This window comes from Corvus cornix, chromosome 3 (assembly GCF_000738735.6).
Source record: "Corvus cornix cornix isolate S_Up_H32 chromosome 3, ASM73873v5, whole genome shotgun sequence".
Classification (NCBI taxonomy): domain Eukaryota; kingdom Metazoa; phylum Chordata; class Aves; order Passeriformes; family Corvidae; genus Corvus; species Corvus cornix.
This window is the reverse complement of record NC_047056.1, coordinates 73,728,105-73,740,671: the sequence shown is the minus strand read 5'-3', so window position 1 is coordinate 73,740,671 and position 12,567 is coordinate 73,728,105. Positions and strand designations below refer to the sequence as shown.

The 12,567-nt window shown below is 40.5% G+C and overlaps 1 long non-coding RNA gene across 4 annotated transcripts in view; it reads right to left on the bottom strand.

Annotated features, from left to right (window-relative positions):
- Positions 1-12,567, bottom strand: part of LOC104691869 — a 109,718-nt gene that overhangs the window by 50,388 nt on the left and 46,763 nt on the right. For all 4 annotated transcript variants that reach the window (XR_005604301.1, XR_752287.4, XR_752286.4 and 1 more), the window contains exon 2: positions 3,276-3,439. This is a non-coding gene — a long non-coding RNA (uncharacterized LOC104691869). The remainder of the gene's footprint in view (positions 1-3,275; positions 3,440-12,567) is intronic.

The following is a 12,567-nucleotide window of genomic DNA, read 5'->3' as shown; positions in this document are numbered from 1 at the left end:
TGTTACTATCATAAAATCAAGACCACAGTGGTTTTGCACAGCCAAACTAATATACATCAGCATTCCTTTTCTTCTGGTTGCAGATATAACGAGCCTCTTATTGACTTGGTGTTTTACTTTGGAGGGAAATTTGGACCTCAGAGCACCAGTTCAATCAGCTCCTGCATTTTATTTGAAAGTCATTTTAGAAGCTACCTCATTTGCCCTGGTGATGTCATGCAGCAAATTATTTCCTCAGGAACTAAGTTCAAGTGTGGACTGACAGTTTTGAGTATCTGGATTTGTAATTGCTTTAACATGATTTTAATGTATGCAGGTCAGAAAGACTTAAAGAAAATATTTTCGAACAGTACTAATGTCAAATGGCTCTCCTCCTTTCCTAAAGTTTAAAGAAAACACTCTTAATATTGATTTTGCCTTGCATGAAAGTTGTCTAAATCAGTAAAATCCATTCAGACACTATAAGAACGCATATCTTTGTTACAATAACATGGCATTGTCTGGCTGTAGATACAAAAATGCTGCTAGCAAGGATTTTCTTGCTATTTTCTAAGCCTGTGAGAGACTTTTCTCTCTCACAGAAGAAGTAGCAGAGCTATGTAAACAACCAAACACCTGCAGCCTTGAAAAGTCTTGTTTATAGTACAGTAGAAAAATATTTTGACAATGGATGTTTTAGGATTTTAGCCAATCACCCCAAGGGGTGACTGATCCTTTGTCCTATTAGACTATGAAGAAAAAAGTCTATAAAAGAGTTTGTAAAATAATTAAATAAATCAATCTTGCTGCAATTCCTGCCTGGTGGATCTTCTCTCATCCTCCCTACGGCTGTGGGACACGGTAATATACCCTAGTGCATTTTTTTAAATACCTGGCATCATTATGAACGATTTATGGCTAGCTGAGTGTCTTACGATGCATTTATCATAATAGCATATTTGAGTTTCTTTTGAATATAACAGTATGTTTCAGAATCCTGACTACAAGGAAAATCAGAAATTTCCTGTTAGATACACACACACACACACACACACACACACATATATTTCAGCTAGCCTCTCATCTTTAATTCGATTTCACAGCTTTGATTGAGATAATCAGAAAAGAATCAATAAGAGAAAATGGTAGATCTTTCACAATAGCAAAGAAGTTTTATAACCAGACTTGGTCTTTCCATTCATTTAGGGATGTAAAAGAAGGAAAGGGCAGAGTTTATAGTGTAAAGCAGAGTTAACAGAATGTTAGCTCTCCTCATTGATGAAACCAGAAAACAGGATCTTCCCAATGTTATTTTTTTGCACATGGAATAAAAACAGGGCTTTGTAGAAGAATGAATGAATCAGGGAAGAGTCTATTTTTCAGTGAACAATCCACTGGCTGTGTGAGCAGACCTCATGCAAAACCTCACCAGTCCTGCTCCCACCTCTCACTAGTCCCCTTTGGCTGTACTTGAAAGGCACTTTTGTCATCAACGACCCAACTCCTAATCTGGAGCACCCTTCATAAAGGAGTGATGGATGTATTGGATGAAAGAATCTTACCTACTCCAAGCTGCTTAGAGAAAATTCCCTCGCAAAGGTCATGGAAGGTCTCTGTCTCGTTCTCAGGTTTTTTTTCCTAGACAAGATGGTAAACTGGACCCTAAGTTGAATTTGTAGAACTGATGTTTGCTAGTGCCATGTGTCAGGGCACTGATGGGCAGAGAAGAGCCCTGGGGAGCTGGAGACTGGCACTGCTGAGGTATTGCTACGGCTGCTGCAAGACATTTGGTCCGATAATTCATGTGTGAAACACGCCTTCCACCTCGGTAATAAGATCAGAAACTTAATTAAAAGTCTGGAACTTCTTATTATAATTTCATAGGTTAAGTCTTATACTTTTATAGGAAGATATCAATTTTACATGTGGTGTGAAAAAGCAGGGCTTGGGAATTTCAGGGCATGAAAAGCAGCTTGCTGTTCCAGATGGTTTATAAAGTCTGACAACACAGTTTCACCCTGTAGTGCAGTTTTTGGAAACTGTCCCCAGCTTACCAGCTGTACAAGAATGCAGTGACAGAAGGGAATACTTGACATATTTATAAGCAAAATTTAAAATATTTCTTATCCTTAGGGGAACAGATAAGCCTCTCTAGCCTAATATGATGCTATTAAACACCAGAAGAAAAAAGATGGAAGATAGATTTTTCAGTGTATTCACGCTTTATATATCCGACCATGTGCTTGTTTCATTTGCTACTCAGTCCCCGTCATTGCTAATTAGGCGTCTGGCTGCCGGAAACCCTCCTGCTTTCTGCCCCGTCTCTCAAGGGCAGAAGCAGGCGCTGGGGCTGGGGCTGTAAGGCGCAATGCCTTGGTCTGACTGACCACCGGGTGTCACTGTTTGACAGAAATAAACTTAGGCTCAAAACCTCCGGGTGCCTTCTCGGCTCGTATGCTGGAAGATGCAGGTTTCATTTTAAAATTCTCCATCTGGCCTCTCAGTAGATGGAGTTTTAAAGGATATGTTGGAGTGGGATGCTTTTGTTTTAAATGGACTTAAATGCTTTCATTTTTAATATAAATACCAAAGGCAGTTGGAAAATGAGAAAAATAATGTAACTTCTCAGCATTTGAGGCATGCTGTGCTGCTAAAATTCTTCATTTACATTTATTTACTGGCATCATAATCCAAGCTGCAGATAAAAATAGTGCTGAATTAATATAGAAAACCTTTTCCTCCAGATTTTCCACCTAAAATATTAGATTTCTAGTGTTTCTCAGGCCAACACTAAGCCTAGTGATGCTTGTAGCTAGATGTAAGAGAAAATGTCCGATGTGAAATTGGCCAAAAGTGTAAAAAAGCTCTTCAAGAGAAAAATTCTTTCAAAAAGCTTAAGGGCACCTGCTTATCTAAAAGAGAAAATACTTTGTTACTCTTAAGAGAGGGAATACACAGGTACAACTTCAGAGTCTCTTGCCCAGATGATGAAAGGAAAGTAAAAAAAAAGTATTTTCTCTCTTAACAGATAATGTAACTGAATGCCATGCCCTTAGAGTGAACAGTTGAGAAATACAACCAATTAATTAAAAATAGGGGTAGTAACCTAGAAGAAGAGGATAAATTAATACCAGGAAAATGGGAAAATGAAGACAGTACCTCAATGAAATGTACATTCTGAGTGGAGTAAAATCATTGAGTGTGGTAGAGATCAAAGGATTTATTGCCTCCTGTCTAATAGCAATGGAAGGATTTATTGCCCCCCAAACCTGCGGCTTCCAGAAGAATGTACTTACCCCAGTGTCTGCTAAATGTGGATAAATTCCTTCCCTCGCAAGCCTTCGAAAATGTGGAAAGATTTACTTCCTTCTGAACAGTCTGCCTCAAATAAGCAGCTACAAATTATGCCACAGATGGTGCATTTTCCTTCCCTTTAAGGAGAAAATTTCACGGAGGAGACCTAAAAGCAAGTAAACATTTTTTATGGGTTTAAAAAAAGAAATACAACTTAGAAAATAACATCAATTATTATGTATCTACAAAGGCTGGTTAGAAAGACTTTTGAGGTAAGGTACTACTCAAAAACAACACAACATAATATGACAATTCAAGGGCAAGATCATCAAGTATATGACTCTTTCCATCTACAATGAATCTGATAATATTCTAAAATAGTTGTGTAATGTATCCATGATGATCTAAGGGTATAACCAAATTAAGGTTTGCAGGGACTTAATGCTTTGTCTATTTGCACTGCTGGGAAACCAGTCAAGACTTCAGACACCCATGATCTGCTTCAGAACAAAAAGAAATGGCAACCATCAAGCCACAATTTTGTAGCTTCTGTTTCAAATTCAGAAAAAGGTTTGGGTGCCCAAAAGTAAGTCTGCATTTTTCCAGCTACATCATCGGGCCAATAAAAGATATTTACTCTGCCCATAAATCTTTCCTTGCTATCATTAAAATGTTAGAATATGTTTAAAGCTTTCAGATGTTACTGGTTGTCATATAATAAAGAAGTTGATTATACATAAAACACTACTTATGTGGAATAGCAGTCAGGTTCAAAGAATCAGTAACTTCAGAGACTATGAGGATAAATGAGAACTTGATCAAAAAATGGAAGCCGAAATTGACCATTCATCCAACTAAGCAATTTTATCTGCTGTTGGGTTTTCCAAATCAATTTCCAGCTACCAAGAGTTATTAAAGGCCAGAAAGGTGGAAGTGCACAGGAGAAACACTTGATCAGGATTTTATTCTTTTAAAAACTCAAATTGTACAGGAATCCTGCAGTTGTGGTGATATGCACTGTGAAGTGCTAGGATAGACATCTAATAGAACAGCACCAGGATGCCTGGGCTGTCTGACTCCCACATGACTCAGACTTGAGCCTGGTACACCTAAATGGAAGCCCTGAAGTTGTACCTACCTAATTCCTCCTCTGGGAGTTGTAACAAAAATAGCTTGTACCAAAATGTTAATTTTTCACTGGGCAGGTGAGAAACCAAGAAAAATCAATTGTTTGAATATCATGAGCAGGGACTGCTTGCAGGCAGTAAAATGTTTCAGTGAAGACAGGAAAGGACCGAACATGTTTGAACCTCAGTGTAAACCAAGGGAAAGTGCTGACACAGCTGAGGAGCTGAAGATGGCAACAGAGGACAACTGTGTAATTGGGCTTTCCATGTCTCAGATGAGTATTCCTGAGGTGGCTGTCATTTCTTTCTATGCCTACTTCTTTCTCATTTAGAAAGGTGTTGTGGCTTGAGAATGGTGCTTCCCAATTCATTGCCCCCACTGAAACTCTCCAAACCACACGCTGCTCTCTTGCTCCTCCTGCCTTCCTCTCCCCCTCCCCTGCAGCGGGATGGAAAGCAGAATTGGAGACAAATAAGGCACCGATCATGAGTTGAGATAAGAACAGTTTACTGGAAACAGCAATGAGATAAGAAAAGGAATAGTAACAGCAACAATACTGATGATAGAGTGCACAAGGAAAGGAACATTATTATTCACTGTGCAAACCCCTGGTAATAGGCAATACCCCACCTCTCCCTCTGCCATGCTACACCCACCCCTCTGGCTTGGAACTGGGGCCATGCTACCCTGACTGGAAGGAACCCCTTTTTGGAAAAACTCCCTGCCCCTGTCCCTGGCAATGACATGATTCCTCGGATAAAGGGAGATTATGATCTATGGACTACTGTGCGTACCCGCATATGACAGCAGCAAAGATGTCAAAGCTGTCAAAGTATGAAAAATGTTGTGGAATGGTTAGTAGAGTCAATGGGGACTAGAAGAGACAAACAGGTCTCTTCTGCCATGGAGTTTTGAAATGCAAATATGTTTCCTCAGAAAAGTATTTCTGATATCACTTACTAGAAAGTGTCCTGGGGCCTAGATCTTCTTGTCTTTTCCTTCTCACTTGTGCTTTTGTGGGGCCTGACTTTCCTGTGAAAAGCACTGATAGCATGAAGCCTTTAAAAAATTACGCAATAAGGGCAGGGGCAAAGATGTTGTAATTTGCAAGTAAGCCTAGGCACACCAAAGAGCTCCATGGGGCTAATCTATCCTGCTAGCCTTGTAGTCACAGCTCAAGAACTCTGAACTAGTACCTGAACTAGTTTGTGAAGAGATAGCACAGACATGACAGAGCTACCTGGCAGTGTAAACATACCCCTGGAGCAATGGGAGGATGCTGTCCTATTCCACTGCTCTCACTGGTAGGGGCATCTATTATCTGAAGAAAAATGAATAGGCAAATTCCTGTCCCCTTTTCATTTGCTGCCAGTCTGAGCTCATACTCCTTATTCTGCACAGGTATTGTGGTAAGCAGCTGAAGAGCAGGGCTTGGGCAGATGTTGGTTCTCAGCCCTTCTCCACATCATGCTGTGTTTGCCTTGACACTTCATTATGGGTCTCCGCAGATGAATAGGAGAGAAGTGACACTGTGCTGAAGAGGCACTTAGAAAAGCAAAAGCTAATATTTGCTGGCTGACTTGCTTGTTTATACTTGGAGCAGGAGTGGTGACACCTGAAATCCTATTGTTGTCTAGGGAGCAGTCAATCAAACTTCTGGACCCTCCACTCTGGTGTGTGGTGGATTGGCCCTGCATGGCAGCCAAACTCCCACACAGCATCTCACACCCTGCCTTTCCCCAGGGGGGTCAGACATAGGGGATAGGAAGAAGGAGACTGAGAAAGCTCATGGGCTTTTTGGATCACTTGTAGCACAAATACTCAGGAAGAACTCACGTTGAGGTGAGAGGAATCATAAGAAAGCTGGACAGCAGTGTACTTGCCCAGCTATACAGAGGCAAAACAATGGCCTCACTCCCACATTCCACATGGACCACAGCTCCCAAGTTTGTTTCAGTATGATCACAGCCAATGGGGACAGCACAATGGGTGGCTTTGGCCTGTGGTCTGTTAGACAATAATGTCACAACCATCCCTGTTTGGCTTTAATTCTCTCCTTTGATCTAATGACAACCTTGGTTATTAATTTTCCACAAGGACAGCCCTCCTGAAATCCATTAGATACTCAGTAGTGATGAACCACCTCCATTTCATACAGCTTCCCTGTCCCTCCTGCAACTCCTCATCTGAAGCAGACCTCAGCTGCAGCTCCTGGAAGTGGAGCTCTTCCTGACGTGCCGGCCTTGGTGGGCCACTATTCTCAACAGTCTGGGCAGATTGATATAAACATGCCCTGGTGTAGGGCTGGGAAAGGCACAGGGGTGTTCAGAGGGGAGGTGGGACCTTTCAGTGTTGAAATGCAAGTCTTTCTCCAGAACCTTGCACCTGAATTGCCACCTTTTGTTGCACTGAGCATACAGCTTGATAAAAGCAAGCCTTGATTTCAAAATATAAATAAGAATCAGATTTGAGAAAATAATGTGTCAAAACAAACACTTGGGGTTGTCTTCAAGCTGCTATGCAATATTAAAATTGAGGAGAAATTGCGTTTTGGAAAACTACATTACACGGGTTTATTTACTATCTGTACATATCCCTGCTATTGTGTGGCTGTGCTTATGTTTATATATATATACTCAGACACATAGACATTTCCAATCAGAGCAAGGCAGAAACTGAATTTCAATACAGACTATTTTTCAACTCAGTAAGCAATACTGATTTTTTAAACTAATTTTTGAGTGATAGAATATTTTTAAAAATATATTTCTCTCAGCCTGTGTGAGCACGCTAGAATATTTTGATGACAACTGTAGTCCAAATGGCAAGGTCCTGTTACAAGGAATTCATAACAGATGTAGTCCTTAGGCCAAATTGTGACCAAAAGAAGACTGAAAATAAAATTTTAAGAAACAGCTGATACATTTTGATTTATGAAATGCAAACTGGGCACGATCAGTAGGTTCTGATATTTACAAACATATATTTACTTGCTAGTAGCACTGTGGGGCAATGCCAGAGTCATTGGTGAAAACTTTCAGCTCCAATCCCCCTCCCCTCTGGCAGCTGTTGAACATCATTTCTCAATCAGGTCCACTTCTCCAGCATGTCAGTGAGCTTCAAAACTTTTCTCCAGATGGCTATTGAAGCTGGGAGAAATGACTGCAAGCTGCATATTAAATATCTAAGTTCCTCGCACAAAACTTGAGCCTGCAAATTCATGCAACCTTGTTTTTCCTGGGAGGCATCAGTGGGTGGATGCAGCTGAGGCAGGGAGAAGGCAGGATGAAGTGTGTAGGAACAGGGCAGTGACAGCAATGGCATATCAAACCCATGAAATTGAAAGGATTATCATTGATTTCTGTGGGATGTGTAGCAGGCTCAATGCCTTATGTTACTTCAGATAGGGGCTGGCCTTCAAGGCTGTGCAGAGCCTCTTGCCTCAAGAGCATCCCTTGGGACCCTCTGCTCCGTGGCACAAATGGTCATGCAATGCTGTCTCTGCCCAGAGTACCCCTGTTTTCTGGGAATATTGCCAACTTTTCAGATGCCTGTAGCAAAGATTGTGTATCTTTTCTGTTCCTGTCACGGCACTTTTGTGAGGAAGGAAGACACAAAGAGCACACTTTGTATTTTCTCGGGAGTATTGATAGCTATTGGATTTGTACTGCTGTGAGGTCCTGGTTCCTGGAGGTATTACGTAAGCAGGGAGCAGCTTTTTATCACTATCAGCAAACCCCATATTTTCCTGAACTCATTGTGTAGGATCTCATCTCAAGATAAGATTCTTAGTAGCTGGTCAACTAAATTTCTCCCCAATAACTGTTAAATACTGTTGATCTTTTTTATCTGCAGATCATGATATGAATTTAGGCACTTGAATAGCACATGGATCTCTAAATGTGGAAACATAACCTTAGGTGTTTTAACCTTAAATTGAATTAGGGTCACTGTTCTTCAGAAGCTTTCTTCTGACAGTTAAGCAGTTTTTTCATATCATACTTGTACTCTCTCTACATTTCACCCCTTCCAAAGTAGACAAATAGCACCAACAATACAAACTTCCATCGAGTTGTGTGCTGTCTCAGTTACAGTATACACATTCCCAGTCACTCTGATTATGCAAGACTTCTGAATTTCTTCAGCATAAAGTGAATCAATATTAAAAATGCAGTTTGTCAGATGTGTGGTGGAGCACCTTCCCTCCAGTGTGGATCCATGGCTTTCAGTGTCCAGACTTCCCTCTCTCTGAAGCATGTGGCGTTGTGTGAGCCTTAGCCAGCTGAAAATTTTATCTGAAGCTTAAAGATCCAGAAAGGACTGAAATCTCTACTGTAAAGTGAAGGATACAGCTGTACCACCATCTTACAAGGTGAGAATGAGTTCCATTCATGCATTATGTGGTGGTTTGACTTTAATAGTGCTATGATCAAACCCAATTAACTTCAGGCAATGCAGTGTGGGGATTGTGGGTCTAGATTTTTGCCCCAGGCTCTCCCTAGGGATGCTTACTGGATATGACAAAATTCTACTGAAACAGAGAAAAGATGTTCGAATCTGAAAGAAAGCTTGCATATCCAAGCACTTCTTTGCCTTATTTTGTTCCACACCCCTGCCCCTCCTTCCCCCCAGCTGAATTAGTGGACAATTATTTTTCCTACAAATCTTTGTTTCATGAAAAATTTATGTCTTCATAACAATCAGCTCACAACTGTTCTCCCTGCAAGACAGGCATAACAGTATACAGTATACAGACACTTTGGTGCCTGATGGCTTGCATTTTATTTATTTAATTCCTCTTAATTACCACTATCTTATTTGTAGTGTTTGTTTTTTAAAAAATATTTTCCTCCAAGTAGGAATTTGATTCAAGCCAAAAATTTATGGGGAGACAAGAAGAATGCCTGCTGGGTCATGCTAATTTAGGAGAAGTACCTTCAAGAAAACCATGTAGTTTATAAAAATATGAGATTAATAACACCTGTGGTCTGAGATCTAGACTTCAATTCTTGCTCTCTAAATAATTTAGGAGTTCAAAAAACAGCAAACTCATCATGTCTGGTAGTCCTGGGCTGTTACAGATTTACTGAGTAGATCACAGTGATCCAGGAGTCTTTTAGTCAAATTATTAAAATCTGTGTTTCTGGGCTAAGATGTAGCCCTTGTTTCCTTCAGGTTTGAACTACTGCTTTCCAAGAAAAGCTCTGAGTAATTTCCAACAAGTTGTTTCACTGTGACATCACACTATATTGTGATATCTACTGGGTCTTATTTAGCCCCAGAACAATTTATTTGCCAGTATCAAGAATCAATAGAGCCATTTTGATCTTGCTACCGAATCAAAAAGGACGTATCACTTTTAGAATGGACAAATAATGTACAAATATTTCCTGTGTTGCTAAGCATTTCTGAAATTCCCACCCTTTTCTGAAGCCTAACTAGGAAGACAGACCAGCTGGCTACCCACACGAACTCTCTGGTGGTGATGAAGAAGCCTGCTGGTTATCCTGCTAAACCATTTGGAAGTGACAGCTTGCAGGCTCTTGGGATGTACAGATGTACAAGAGAGGAGTTCAAGCCTGTTGGAAGCTGGTAACGTCTGGATGAGGGGGAGAAGGGATGAAGTGCAATCTGTGGTGTGGGAGAAGAGTGAGAGTCCTAGATTTCCAGCCAGGCCATTCTGTATTTCCTTCTCCCTATATCTGATTTACTGTGTATCAAACATGAGTAGAACACTTGATACCACGGACACCTAAGGGGTCTCTAAGGGGAGTACCCATCACTGCTCTTTGCAACCATGTTCCTTGTCAAAGACACGTCCAAAACTTGGCTAGCTCCTCTATCCTCAGCCCTCAGATTGCGTTGTTTATGTTACACAGGTAGCCTTGAACCTCTCATGTCAATACTGTGACAGCCCAGCAAGAACCCTTGGGGCACTAGATCAGTTCTACTTAATCCACTTTTTTCAAGTCACTGGAGAGCTGTACCAAACTCTGACTTGTAAGCAGGCCTTCTTGCTTGGATATTATCTGACATCCAGTGCATTTCTGATCCCTCTAAGTTCCCAAAAGACAGATGACTTATTAGAGATTTTTTTTGTGTGGAAAGGAAAATCAAAGGGAAAACAAAAAACCCAAAGGGAAATCCCAGAACCGTGGAATCCTGGAATGGCTTGAGTTAGAAGGAACCTTAAAGTTCATCTATTCCAACCATTCCTCCCTGTTACAGCCCCGTGCCCCTCACCCTACTTCGACCCCCTGCCCTTTCCCCGCACCCATCGAGGACAGGGATGCCACCCCCACTGGACTGAGTTACGCACAGTTCCATCCAACCTGTCCTTGAATATTTCCAAGGATGGGGCATCCACAGCCTCTTTGGGCAACTTATTCCAGTTCCAGCTTCACCACCCTCTGAGTAAATAATTTCTTGCTAACATCTAATCTAAGTCTCTCCCTCTTTAGTTTAAAACTAGGCAAGAAACGTAGGCATAACCACAGCAAGGACTTTCCAAACATAAACTCTATTTTATCTAGGCACATGAAAAAAATACAATTATTTTCAAAGACACAATTCTTTCTCATAAGCTAGAAAAGTGAGCTTTCAGCAGTGTCAACTACTTGCTCAGCACGTTTTAGGAACCACCTAGTATTTAACAAAAAACCCCCTTAGAAATCTGGAATAACCAGCTGGTGTTTGCCTGTTCTAGCCTTATTAAGTAGGTCATATTTCCCAAGCCTCAATATGACCACAAAACACAAAATGCATCTTTTATTTCCAGTATGAAATACTATCATTTTAACAGTTTTAACTTCAATGGAAGCAACAATTTGCTTAAGTGTTTGGTACTGCAGTTATATATTTATTTGGAAGGATAGTAGTTTGGGGTTTCTTCAAATGGGAAAAACAGTTTGTACTGCAAAGATGAAAGCATCTCTTTCTATCTAGACCAAATTAGTGTGTTTGCATGTTTACCAAGGCTAGCCCAAAGGGGAATATATAGCAGAACCAGCTGTGACAAAGGAAGTTTTAGTTCAGAAATTGCTAATGTAGAAAAGATTCTCAGGATAAACCAAGACAAGTAATTTACCTTGAAATATATGTTAGATCTAAATGAAAATAACTATAAAAGTAAATAAATAAAGAAATTTTGGGGATACAGCCTCCTGATTTTCTGTGGAGCTCAAGTACTAATTGAAGTTTGGGTTGTTGCACACCTAGTGTACTGGATGATGCAATGGAATCTAGTGGGAAAATAATTAAGCACATTCAAATCACAGCACATTGACATCATGTTTCAATTGTTAATGCTCAAATATCTCTGTCACACAGGTAGGTGATGCTCTCAAGTGTCCTGTTTGCTAACTGCAAAGCATTGTAGGAACTGCCTACACAAGACAAGTAACCTATCATCTGTGCCTCCTTTTTTTGTTGTTGTTTTTGTTTTGTTTTGGTTTTTGGTTTTTGTTTTGGCTGAACACCAGGTGACTCTGAGCTCTCACAGGTTTTGTGCTTGCAAATGCAGCTAATAAAGAGTGCTGGAGCCCTGAGTGGCATGTGAACACATGTCCCAAAGTGCCTGCCTTGCCTACCTGGGCACACAGCAGATGGAGCACTTCACTCACATAACACATGCCAATGGGCCAGTATGAATGCTGGGTCACAGGCTAACATTGATGATGTAATTTATACTCAGTGCTAGACTTTTGGTGCAGTAAGACTCCTGATGGGCTTTGTTTTCATTTTTGTTACTAGACGCTGTATGCTCACAGTCTAATTGGATGATACTATTTTAATAATGTTGGCAAGACCAAATGTGCTTGTAAAAGCTTGTGGTGCTTTTGCACTTTACAGCAATATATTACTGTAATTCGTTCAAGGAACAGTCTAAATCTGTTCATTTTCCTCCTAAAAGAATGAAATGTTGAACACAGAGCTTTAAAAGTCTGCAAATTTTGTGGACCTAAACCATAACCCAGTCTTTGGAAGTGGATCTCTTGTCAGTGTTCCAGAGCTGCTAAGACATTTTGCTGGTGAGTCATAGTTAGTGCTGTTAGAAATATTGCAGGCTTTAAAAATGGAAATTTAGAGGCCTGTTATACAGCTTTCTAAGAAAGAAAAAACCCCATATGCCACTAGTTATTATATTGCTAGACAAATTAATGCAAA